The following is a 12,585-nucleotide window of genomic DNA, read 5'->3' as shown; positions in this document are numbered from 1 at the left end:
GAAACAAAAAGAATGTAAAAACTAACAATCTCTACTGGGCCAAGAGATAGTATAACTTTATCAGAGACAATAAGTCAATGGTAAAATTTCCAAGGCTGTTTCAAAAAGTAAGATTGACTTGATGCACATTTTTAAATCATTTTCTGCAGATTTAAACTCCTCTGAGCAAACTTTGGACAAACTGGATCCAGAGAATTGTTGATGCCAACCCTTGTGGGAACTGTGACTTCAGTGAACCAGGATCTGATTTTGCTGACCTAGGATGACTTTCGCTCCAATTCTACAATGAACTTCCCCTTGCTAAGAGCCTCTATGGATATGCATCACCCACTGCTTAAAACTTTCCCAATTTTGTTGTTTGGGAGGTGGGGAACACTGCTTTGGGAAATGTCCTTGGTTTTTTCTCTACTCGTTGCAAATAAAATTCTTCCTTTTTCTACTCTTTGGCTTGGTTATGCATTTTGGCTCTACACCAAGAGATGAACCCAGTTTCAAGTAACACTCTAACTCTTCTTTGTACCCTTGAAAACAGGAAATACAACTCCTACATGAAAGGTACTCTCCATACATAGGAGGATACAAAGCATCCTTATCACCAAAGAGGGAGTTTAAGGCCAAGAAATCTGTATTAAAAAACAACAATAAAAAACAAGCAAAAAAACTTTGTTACTTTTTCATTAATTTACAACCCCAACCCCAGCCTCCTTTTCTTGTCAATTCTTCACAAATTTATTGTTCCTTTATCTAAAACATATAAAAGCTTCCCACTTTGGTTACTTTTTCGAGACTCATATTTTTTATGGGTCTTCTATATGTATAAAATAATTTTTTTTCTCCTATTAATCTGTTGTATGTCAATTTAACTATTAGACCAACCCAAGAACCTAGAAGGGAAAAAAAGGAAAACTTTTCTGCCCCTAGAGCTGTCACAGTGGGGAAAAAGGAGACAGAAACATAAAATGGGAAGGTAGAAAGTCTACAATGACAAAAAAAATACTCTAGAGGGTGTTAAATAAAATATAATGATAAACAAATAACGATGGTATCATGACCAAGTGGATTATATCCTATGAATAGAAGGTTGATGTAACATTTTAAAAGAATTCAGTAAAGTTCACCTATTAATACAACAGATTCAAAGGAAAAAAATATAATAACCTTTTAGTTGGGCTGGCCAACTAAAGTGAGGGCTAAATTCAGCTCAACCGTTTCTTTTGTAAATAAACTTACCCACAGCACATTCATTTACTATTGTCTATGCTGCTTTTGTACTGTAATAGAAGTGCTGAATTGTTACAAAGAGACTGTACAACCTAGAAATACTAAAATATTTTCTATCTGGTCATTTACAGAAAAATTTTGCTGACTTCTTACCTAATTAATATATATGGAACAAATTTTTTTGGCAAAAGTTAATGACCACCAGTAATAAAAATGAAACTAAGCAAACCAGGTATAATAAGAATTGCTAAAAGAGAAAATGAGACATATTTCAAGTTTTAAGTTTACCTAAGCAAAAATTTATTCCAATTGGGAAGCATACTGGAAGTGATTAGAAGCCCTCTACCCGCAGGAGCATGGGAAGGACTTTTATAGAGAAGATGTGGAAGCAAATCAAGGAAATTATTTGATTGGCTCCATATAGTTGTCTTATTTCTGAAAGCCTCGTTGGCTGTTTGTGATTGGTTGACCTTCAGTTTTGAAATCTCAATCTTGAAGCATTTCAGGCTTAGGTTTTGGTATGTTTAAGTAGACTACTAAGGCAGTAGAGCCACCTCAGTCTAATGGCCTCCTTGTTTAATTAACTTAACAAAAAGATCTTTATTATCTTGATAAACAGCAATTATGAAAAACTACAGCTAGCAACATACTTAATGGTCAATGGCTTAATGCCTTCTTCCTAAAATTGGGAAAAAGGCGATGATATTTTCTCTTATGACCTTCATTAACACTGTACTGGAGGTCCTAACCATTGTAATAGTGCAAAACAGAGACATCAAGGATTACAGATTAGAGAGAAAAAAGTATTAAGTGTCATTAGTTGCAGATGAAATGATCATCAATATAGAGAATGCTAAGAAAATGACAAAACAGCTATTAAAAGTGACAATGAATTTAGAACACAGAATACAAAATCAATATAAAAATCAATTTGTTCTCAAATGTCAGTGAAAATGGCAGGGTAATGACTTTGAAAATACTCTCTCCTCCATAAAAGTAACAGCAGGAACAAAAAAAGTGGGAAAAAAATGTCAGAATCAACATTTTAAGAATCTGAAAATTAACCCAGATTGTTGAGCATTTATTTAAGAAAAACAGCCGAATCTTGGTGAGAACAGCAAGCTTTGTGGCTTTTTAACTTGATAAATTTCCATCCCACCTCCAGATTTGAAAACCAATGTCCTAGAGAAAAGTAGCCCTCCCACAATACTCCTCTTTGGCATACAGATTAACTTGAGCTAATTACTTTGAGAAACTGCAGACAGAAGAGAAAACGGTTGATTTTTCTCTATTTTCAGTGAAATTTGCATTCGAAAGGGGGCATATAGGAAGAGAGCTATTATGAGAGATCACTTTTTCCCCTGAGAGACTTTTCTTTCTTTCTTTTTTTTTTTAAGATTTTATTTATTTATTCATAGACAGAGAGAGAGAGAGAGAGAGAGAGAGAGAGGCAGAGACACAGGCAGAGGGAGAAGCAGGCTCTATGCAGGGAGCCCCATGTGGGACTCGATCCCAGGTCTCCAGGATCACACCCCAGGCTGCAGGCAGCTCCAAACCGCTGCGCCACCAGGGCTGCGGTCCCCTGAGAGACTTATCTGCATGACAGCAACTGACATTTAATCTTCTCATTTTCCCAAGAATTGCCTTCCAAGTCCCAGACCCCTATCCTTTTCCTTAGTTCAGGATGATATATGAACTTTAATGTTCTGGCCACCTTTTAAGCTTCATATTTTTGTGAGGTCCCCAGTATATGTAAATAATTAAAATAATTTTTCTTCTGCTAATCTTAATTAAATCAATTTAATTCTTATGCCAGCTACAGAACCTAGAAGAGTAGAAGAGAAAAAGTTTCTTCCCCTACAGTTCCATGTTAACACCAGCAGCCTGACAGTGAAAACTAGCCACCTGGCAGCCACCCCAGGGGACAGGATATAGTTGATGCTCCTTAAAAACCTCATTCTCAAATGACTATAGGCATTTTCCTGTCAGATGGTTCCCTGGAAGACCTCATGTGCAAAGCTGTCTTTACTTCACCTGACTAGACATTTGCTCATTGTGAAAAGCCTTTTCCTCATTTATTTATTTTTTTATTGTTTTCCTAAAAATAATTACCGGCACTGTATTTAAATACAGGTAACTCCAAGAATATTTTTCATAACATCATTTCAAGTAGGAGAACATAGGAATCAACATAAGTGTTATCAATAGAGAACTAGATATATAGTATGTGATCTATCCACAAATGGGGACTTTAAAAGATATTGAGGAAAATGTCACAATTAAGTTTTAAAATGTACTTAGGTTAAAAAGGTGGATTGGGTGACATTCTTAGAGATTATTGTCACTGAGAAATGTATCCAACATTATAATAATTTATATTTTGAAAACCAATGACATGTTATTATATTGAAATGCATTATATAGGAATAAGAACTATCCTATAGAATGACTGGATATTTTATTTTCTAAAGATTAGAATGAAATCTCTATTTAATAAGATTTCTGGGCCTTGACATTTATTTAGGCCATTTAGTTGTATTCAATACAATACCATTTTAATTGAATGGGAAGAAAATGGAGCATCTATTAGTTTACTGTAACTGGATTTAAATAAACATCTTAAAAGAAGAGCTTATTTAGTAGTCTACATTACAATGGATAAAGCATGATATTGCATGGGGATTTAGGGATTATCAAGATAAAATGCAAAACCCAGTTTTGAACTTTTATTATTGCAAAAGAAAATAAAGAAGAGGACAAAATGAGAACATGGTGAAATAAAACCTCAACCTCTTACATGGTCACATTTGTATGTTGGAAAATTTGACATATTTTTGTTAATTGACAAATTAACCTCCAGGTCCCAGGCCTAGGCAACCAGTAATCTTCCATGCCTCCAAAGATTTGCTTACTCTGGACATTTTGTATAAATGGCATCAAATGTTATGCATTGTTTTGTAACTAACTTCTTTCATTTAGTATGATTGCAGAGTTCACCCATGTTGTAGCAGGTATCAGTACATCACTTATTTTTATTGCTGATGGTGACCATGATGAAGGGTTTGTCAAATTCTCCATAGTAAAATCACTATTTTTTATCTTTCTTCCCACTGTACTCTTTGGAAGGAAGTCAACGTCTGTAGCCTACACATAAGGAATGAGAAGGATCAAGGAACGACTCCATGGTCTTGAAGCAGGTAACCAATTATTTGGAAGTCTTTTGCACAGATTTATCTTCTTTGCCCCACTTACTTATCCCATCATTTATTTGAATCAATATGGAGCAATGGAGATGAATAGGCAGAATTGGAAGACTCAAAATTGTTTTTTTTAGGAGATTTTTGGGCAGTGAAAGTAGTCTGTGTCATATTATAATGATAGATTTATATCATTATACTTTTGTCCAAACCGTGGAATGTAAATATTAAGAGTGGGCCCAAAGGTAAACTAAAGGTTTTGGTGACTCTGATGTACCTATGTAGGCTTGTCAATCTTAACAAATGTACCTTCTTGGTGGGGGATGCGTGTTGGTGGGGTGGGGGCAGCAGGCAGTGGGTATACGGGAAATCTCTGGATCTTCTGCTCAGTTTTGTTGTAAACCTAAAACTGCTCTACAAAAAATTAAGTCAGGTGTGTGTGCGTTTGCATGTGCATGTGTATTTTCCTTTTTATTTCTTTCCATCTATCATGGACTATGTAATTAGTGTTTTATCTAAGAACTCATTGTAAAACCCGAACCTCATAGATTTTCTCTTCTGTTGTTTTCTGGGAGTTTTATATTTTACATTTTGCGTTAAGGTCTATGTTCCATTTTGAGTCGACTTTTCTAAAAGATGTAAGCTCTGTGTCTCAGTTCATTTTAGAGGAGGGATAATATAGACATCCATTGAATGGCCTTTCTTTTTCTAAGATCAGTTGAATGTATTTGTGTGGGTTTAATTCTAGTTGTCTCTTCTCTTTCATCTGTGTTATTCTCTCCCAGACACCACACTGCCTTGATAACTATAGCTTTATGATAAATATGGAAATCAGGTTGTATTAGTCCTTGAACTTTTTTTTTCTTTAGTCTTGTGTTGACTATTCTAGATCTTTGCCTTTCCATAAATTTGGAATCAGTTTATTCATATCTAAAAATGTCTTGTGGAGACATTGGTATTGCATTGAATATATAGATCAAATGTTTAAGAAAATTTGACATTTAACAATGTTGAGTCTTCCAATCCATGAACATAGAATCACTCTATTTGTTTAGATCATTTTCAATTTCTTTCCTCAGAGTTTTGTACTTTTCTACATATACCTCATGTACATATTTTGTTAGATTTAAACATTTGACAGTTTTTTTGTTAATAGTTTGAGATTTTCTATATAGACAAAAATGTCAGCTTGTAAGGACTGATTCATGTTTTCCTTTTCAATTTAAATACAATTGCTTTACTTTTCTTGTGTATTGCCCTAGTAAAGGCTTTTGGCATAATGTTGAATTAAAGAGTACATTTTTAAAAAAGATTTTATGTATTTATGGGAGACACACACAGAGAGAGGAAGAAACATAGGCAGAGGGAGAGGCAGGCTATGAAAGATCCTAGGACCCTGGGATCACGACCTGAGCCAAAGGCAGATGCTCAGCCACTGTGCCATCCAGGCATCCCAAGAGAGTACATTTTTGCTCCCAATCTTCCTCCCGGTTTCAGACCGCTAAGATGTAAGCTCTAGGATTTTTCTGAGTTGAGAAAAATCCAATTTATATATTCATGCATTTGAAATATACAATTCAGTAGCTTTTAGTATTTGCATAGAATTTGCAGCTATTTGCATCAATTTTAGGACCTTTCCATCATCTCTTCAAGAAAACCTACACTCTTTAGTTATTACTGCTCATGCTCCTTTTGCCCCAGCCCTAAGAAACCAGTAATTTATTTTCTTTTTTGCATATATTTACCGAATATCAGCATTTCATACACGTGGAATCATATAACATATGGTATTTTGTGACTTGCTTGCTCACCTAACATTATGTTTAAAACTTCATACATGTAACATTACATATATGATTTATTCATTTTGGGGGCCAAATAGTCTTCCATTGCATGGATATACCACATTTGTTTATTGATTCATCAGTTCATAAACATTTAGAGTTATTTTCCACATATTAGCCATTATAATACTGTAATGAACATTTGTGTACAAGTTTTCCTTGAACATTTATTTTTATTTTTATTGAGTATATCCCTAGAGTTGAATTTCCAGGGAAAATTGTACCTATTTTTAATTTTCTGGAAAACCTATAATCTGGCTTTTTTTTTTTTTTAAGTGACTGCACTCTTTTCCAGTACTACCAGCAGTTCATGAGGGTTCCAATTTCACCACCTATTCATCATCAGTGATCTAATTTTTATGATTACATACCCTACTGGATGTGAAGAGGTGTCTCATTGTGATATTGATTGCATTTCCCCTAAACAATGATGTTGCTTATCTTTTTATGTACTTATTGGCCATATGCATTATCTTCTTTAGAGAAATGTCTATTTAAGTCATCTGTCCATTTTAAATTTTTTTGCCTGATTTTTTGGGTTTACAATTATTGGGTTTTAAGAATTATTTTGCACACACATTACTTATCAAATATATGATTTACAAATATTTTCTCCCATTCTGTGGGTTGTCCTTTCACTTTCTTGATAGTATATTTTTCAGCACAATAGTTTTCAATTTTGATGAAGTTAACTAATCCAATTTTCTTGTATGGGTTGTGCTTTTGGTGTCACATCTACAATTCTGTTGACAAATGCGAGGTCATGAAGATTTACCCCTAAGGTTCTTATAGTTTTTGGTTCTTATATTTCCATTGCTGTATCTACAGTTATGTTTTAAAGTCTATTTTGGGGGAATCCCTGGGTGGCTCAGTGGTTTAGCTCCTGCCTTTGGCCCAGAGCGTGATGCTGGAGTGCCGGGATCGAGTCCCACATCGGGTTCCCTGCATGGAGCCTGCTTCTCCCTCTGCCTGTGTCTCTACCTCTGTCTGTGTCTTTCATAAATAAATAAATAAATAAATAAATAAATAAATAAATAAATAATAAAATCTTAAAAAAAAGTCTATTTGTCTAACATTGGTATAGCCACTCCAGCTTTTTTGTTATTATTTGCATAATCCATATTTTATTCCATCCTTTTAAATGGATTTTGTTTTGTTTTGTTTATTTTCAGCCTGACAATCTCTGGATTTATTTGATTCTTTAACCCATTCGTATTTAACATTAGTAGCATAGTAATACCTATCATTTATCCTTTTGTTTTCTTTATGTGCCATTTCTTTTTTTTTTTTTTATTTCTTTTACAACTTTAAGTGAAAATTAAGTGAAAATTAATGTGACATTTTCTAATTTCTTATTCTTCTCTTCAGTGGCTATTCTTAGGCTTGTCATATATACTTTAACTTAGCAAAGTTTACTTTATATTTTACTATATATTAAGTTATTTACAATGAGATTCAGAAATGTTTTTCTTCTATAGCTCAATTTCTCTTTTCTTACTTTGGGAAGAGATAATATGTATTATTATTATATATGTTATGTCCTCCATATGTCACAAACTCAACAATACATTGTTATAATTATTTCTTTATGATTTTATGTCTTTGGAAAGCTGAAAGGATAGCAAGTATATATTTAATAGCTTTTCTCATATTAGCCTTCGTAGTTTTTTCTTGTTTCATTTGTTCTTCCTGTGGTTTCAAGTTAGTATTAGAGCTATTTTCTTAGCCCCATAGATCTTTGCTCTCACCTTAGTCCCTGGTGCTGTTATTGGGAAATATGTTACATTTTTAAAAGTTATAGGCTTAACAATATAATTTTATACATGTTGCTTTATATAATTGCTTTTAAAATCACTTAAGAGAACAAAAGCAAAGAAATATGCATTCATACTCTTTTTAAGATTACCAAGTTATCTTCACTAGTGCTCTTTTTCTTCCTGTAGTTATTAGTTACTGTCTGGGTTACTCATTTTCAGCCTGAAGAACTTCCTGTTTTATTTCTTGAAAACTGGTTCTTCTTGCAACAAATCTTTTGTTCTTATTATCTGGAAATGTCTTTATTTTACTTTTATTTTTAAGGTATAGCTTGCTGAATATAGGATTTGCTATGGAGGTGATTGTATCCCCTCAAAATTTGTATGTTAAAGCCCTAACTTCCAATGTGACTATTTCTAGAGATTAAGTCTTTAAGAGGTAATTAAGTTTAAATGAGGTCATAAGGGTGTGGCCCTAATTCCATAGGACTCCCCACCTTGTAAGAAGAGGAATAATTCTCTCTTGCTTTTTTTCTTTTTTTTCTTTTCATTCATGGACTGAGGAAAATATATGTGACAACCTATTGAGAAGGGGACCATCTGCAAGTCAAAAAGTAAAAATTCTCCAGAAACTGAATCTGCCAGAACCTTGATCTTGCACTTCTGGCCTCTAGAACTGTGGGTAATTAAATAAATCTCTGTTGTTTAAGCCAATGCAGTACATTGTTAAGGCAGCCCTAGAAGACTAATACAGACTTTTTGGCTCCAGGTTTGTTTTCTTTTTCTTTTTTTTTTTTTCCTTTGAGCCCTTTGAATATATTATCACACTGTTTTCTCCATGTACTATTTATGAGAAGCCATAAACTGTTTAGTGTTTTTGAAACTTCCTTCTAAGTGATGACTGATTTTTCTTTTTGCTATTTTTGAGATATTCTCATCATTGGCTTTCATTATTTCCATTATGACACAAATTTTGGATCTTTTTCTGTTTCTCCTACTCAGTTTTTCAAGCTTCTTCAAATGTGTAAAGTTTTTCTTCAAATCTGGTGTGGAGAAAATTAAGGCCGTTCCACTTTAAGTTCAGCTTTAGCACAAGAACAGCCATCCCAGGCCCCTGTGAATAAGAGCTGAAATTTACATTACTTCAGTTACAGTTTACAGCTTAACGTCCTAGAAAGCCCCATATTAGAATGAGAACAGAGCCCAAGCCAGGGGCAGGAAGCTCCATATTAGAATGAGAACAGAGCTCAATGCCCTTGAAAGCCCCATATCAGAATGTAAACAGAACTTGGGAAATTGCTCCAGCCCTTCTGGAGGTCCCCTAGACCAGCCCTTAAAACTGAGCTAAAACCCACTTCAGGGTCCAAGTCCCTGCTCCGCTTCAAACCAGTGGATTTGAAGCCACTGGTTTGAAGCCACTAAGTGTGGTGTGTGACATGGCTCCATTTCTTTCTGGCCAACTTGTGCTTGAGTTTTCCCCACTGAGCTTCATTTGTCGAGTTATATAGAAACTTTGTTATATACTTATCTGACCTAAGTCAGAATTTTCAATATTTGGTTTTGGAAGGACAATTATACAGGCCTGGGGCTCTCCTTAGTGGCCCTGGGTTATGCATCTCAGCCTGGAAATATCTGTGTTTAGAACAAAACTGGTTGAAAATAGGTTTAGGGAAGAGTCTCACTTGTCACCAATTCATTGTGTCTCAGCCAAGTTTTGACCTTTGTTCTGTAAAGTGCTCAAAGTCTTGTACCTTATGCAAGGTGTGGGCACATCAGTTGGTCACTTGTGAAACAGCAGTTACTAAAGAATTTTTAAAAATACAGAGAAAAAAATGCAGCCATTATCTGGAATGCTGAAGTCTGTACATCTAAGAGCACAGGGCTCACTAGGACCCATAAATATTCTTCTGCTGCTGCTGTCTGTGCTTCTGTTACAAAGACCTTGCTCCGCAAGATTATAGAGAAAAGCACTCAGGTTATCCCTGTGGCACAATGAAGAGGTTAATTCAAACCCAACATAAGCCCAACTTCAATCCTATAAAGCAACCATTGCCATGGGGAAAGCTACAAACACAAGGCATACTACTTTGCCGATCTCTGGAGGAACAAACACATATATATGAGCAAGGTAGAGAGGAATTTGTCTGAAGTATATTTATTCAGTAACAATAATTTAATATATATGCCACCGAAGCGAGCACTAACGACAATTTAAAAATAGAAAAGAAAGATAAAAGAAAATTAGAAATCTGGTTATAGAGAAGGAAACAAACAAAATAACTGAAACCGAGATCCACAATTTGACCAAATCCAAAATTTACTAAAATAATTTGTATAACAAAAGTTCAAAGGCTACTGATTGACTTTTGTGTCTCAACAACTTTGTGGGGTTTTTTTTCTTTTTAATTATGGAATGCTTCACTAATTTCCATATCACTCTTGCACAGGGGACATGTTAATCTCTCTATTGATCCAATTTTAGGATATGTGCTGCCAAAGTGAACATTCAACAACATTGGATCTGAATTAACTTTAGTATCTGTCAAAATATACCCACTGACAAATCTTCATGGTTTTCATCTTCATGGTCTGGGGCTCAAATTACAGATACACCTGGGATTCCACCTAGTAAGCAAGGTACTTTTCTTATTCTTAAAAGGCTTACAAAATATAAAATAGAGTACAAATAAATATGCCTCAGCTTGACCATCAGAACTATCATCTTGCCTAATTCTGCACTACTAAAAAAATCAATAACACTGGAAATGTATCAGAGTGGACATTGTTACCTAATGAGCAGTAAGTTTTTTTTTTTTTTAAGGTTTTATTTATTTATTCATGAAAGACACAGGGAGAGAGGCAGAGATACAGGCAGAGGGAGAAGCAGGCTTCCCGCAGGGAGCCCAATGTGGGACTTGATCCCAGGACTCCAGGATCATGCCTGAGCCAAAGGCAGATGCTCAACCACTGAGCCACCCAGGTGTCCCAATGAGTAGTAAGTTAAAATTAATTGGTCTTTGGAATTTTTAAGTCATCTTGATAAAATAGGACCCCATTGACCTTCCCCAAGTTGACATGTTATGGCCCAATGTAAACTAATACAGATTTTAAGCACTGAAACCCATTATTTGAGACCTTTTAAAAAAATCCAATTATCCTCATTGTTTCTTCCCTTAGTCCAATTTGGCCTGTTCTTAAACTTACAAAGAAAATATGGCTCCTCAAAGCAGACATAGTAGACTTAATGCTATGACTCCCATTGAAGCCCCTCATATAGGATATCATTGAATTTACTGACTTTATCTAATCTCTCTGTTATAAATTTGGCTAATATGTTCTACTCAGTGTTCTTTCAACAGCCCCTCAGCTGAAGCTCCCTTTCAACTTTGTCTGCCCACGAGGTATCTCAAAGCCTTACCACCACACAATCTTTGCAAGCAAGAACTTAACTTCATTCAACTTTGTCCGGGAACACTGACACAATATTATGCTCATTATACCTTCTTTCCAGAAGATTCACTTGGCACACTCTTTTAGGACATGCAACCACTCACAAAGGAACTCAGAAAAAACACAGACACATACTAGGCTTTACAAACTTTGTTAAAAATCTATAAACATTATTTGGCAAATCAAGGATTGCACCATTTGCCATCAGTGAGAAATAGCTCTTGATCCTGTCAGTGCCCAGGACATTAAAAGAAGTCCAACAACTTTTACACTGTTTCAGTTCTGAAGACAACCTGTCCCTCACTTCTAAATTTTACTTAAGTCTTTCTATTGTTTTACTTACAAATAAGCCTTCCTTGATGAGGGGCTCTAAAACAAAAGGCTCTAGAATCTGCCAAAATTGCAATACAACAATCATCCCCACTAGTGCCTCCTCCCCAAGAGCTCCTTCACTGAGGGGGCTTTAACAAACTCCTCTCTAGATCACCTATGATAGCCATAAGCTGACCATGAGCTTCTGATGCAAGAAACTGCTTGTGTCATTAGCGTGGAATTGCCGGCAACAAACTGTGCACTTCTCAAAACAGAGGCTATCACATGCCCAGAGGTGGTGACCCTCTGTACCCAGCTGCCTATTGTGCCTTTGGTCATCAAAAGAGCATGCCTATAGCTCAGAATAGCCACCAAGACCTGCCTATGAAGGATGGAGCCAAACTTGGGCCCTATATCCTACCTATAAGACCTATAAGAATGGGTTGTCTTCCCTATCCTCAGTACTTTGCCATACGCCACACTCTAGAAAGTAGTCACCTCTCTTCTGGACTCCTTGGCTACCTAGAAAGTCCCCTGAAGTCAACTGAATAAATAGCAATGGGAGTTCATACACTTTTTGGAAGGCTGCATATCACTACTTGCATAATTTTATAGACTCCTGGGCCAGTACTAATATTCTAGAAGCCCGGTCTGGCCAACAGCAGCAATAGCAATCCCTTGTCCAATGTCACCCCATTTGGAGGAAAGACCTCTGGGAATCTCTTACCTTCAGAAAACCAAAATATAAATCAATGCATTAAATAGTAATCTACATGTACTAAAGTCACAAGACAAGGCTTCATCAAG

The 12,585-nt window shown here is 35.5% G+C and overlaps 1 non-coding gene across 1 annotated transcript; it reads right to left on the bottom strand.

Moving 5' to 3' along the window:
• Positions 1-10,418: 10,418 nt before the first annotated feature.
• Positions 10,419-10,520, bottom strand: LOC119866807. Its single transcript, XR_005381317.1, has one exon. It is a non-coding gene; the product is annotated as a U6 spliceosomal RNA (small nuclear RNA).
• Positions 10,521-12,585: the final 2,065 nt, after the last annotated feature.

This window comes from Canis lupus, chromosome 29, assembly GCF_011100685.1.
Source record: "Canis lupus familiaris isolate Mischka breed German Shepherd chromosome 29, alternate assembly UU_Cfam_GSD_1.0, whole genome shotgun sequence".
NCBI classification, from domain to species: Eukaryota; Metazoa; Chordata; class Mammalia; order Carnivora; family Canidae; genus Canis; species Canis lupus.
The sequence above is the reverse complement of the archived record's forward strand: the minus strand, read 5'-3'. Positions and strand labels throughout refer to the sequence as shown.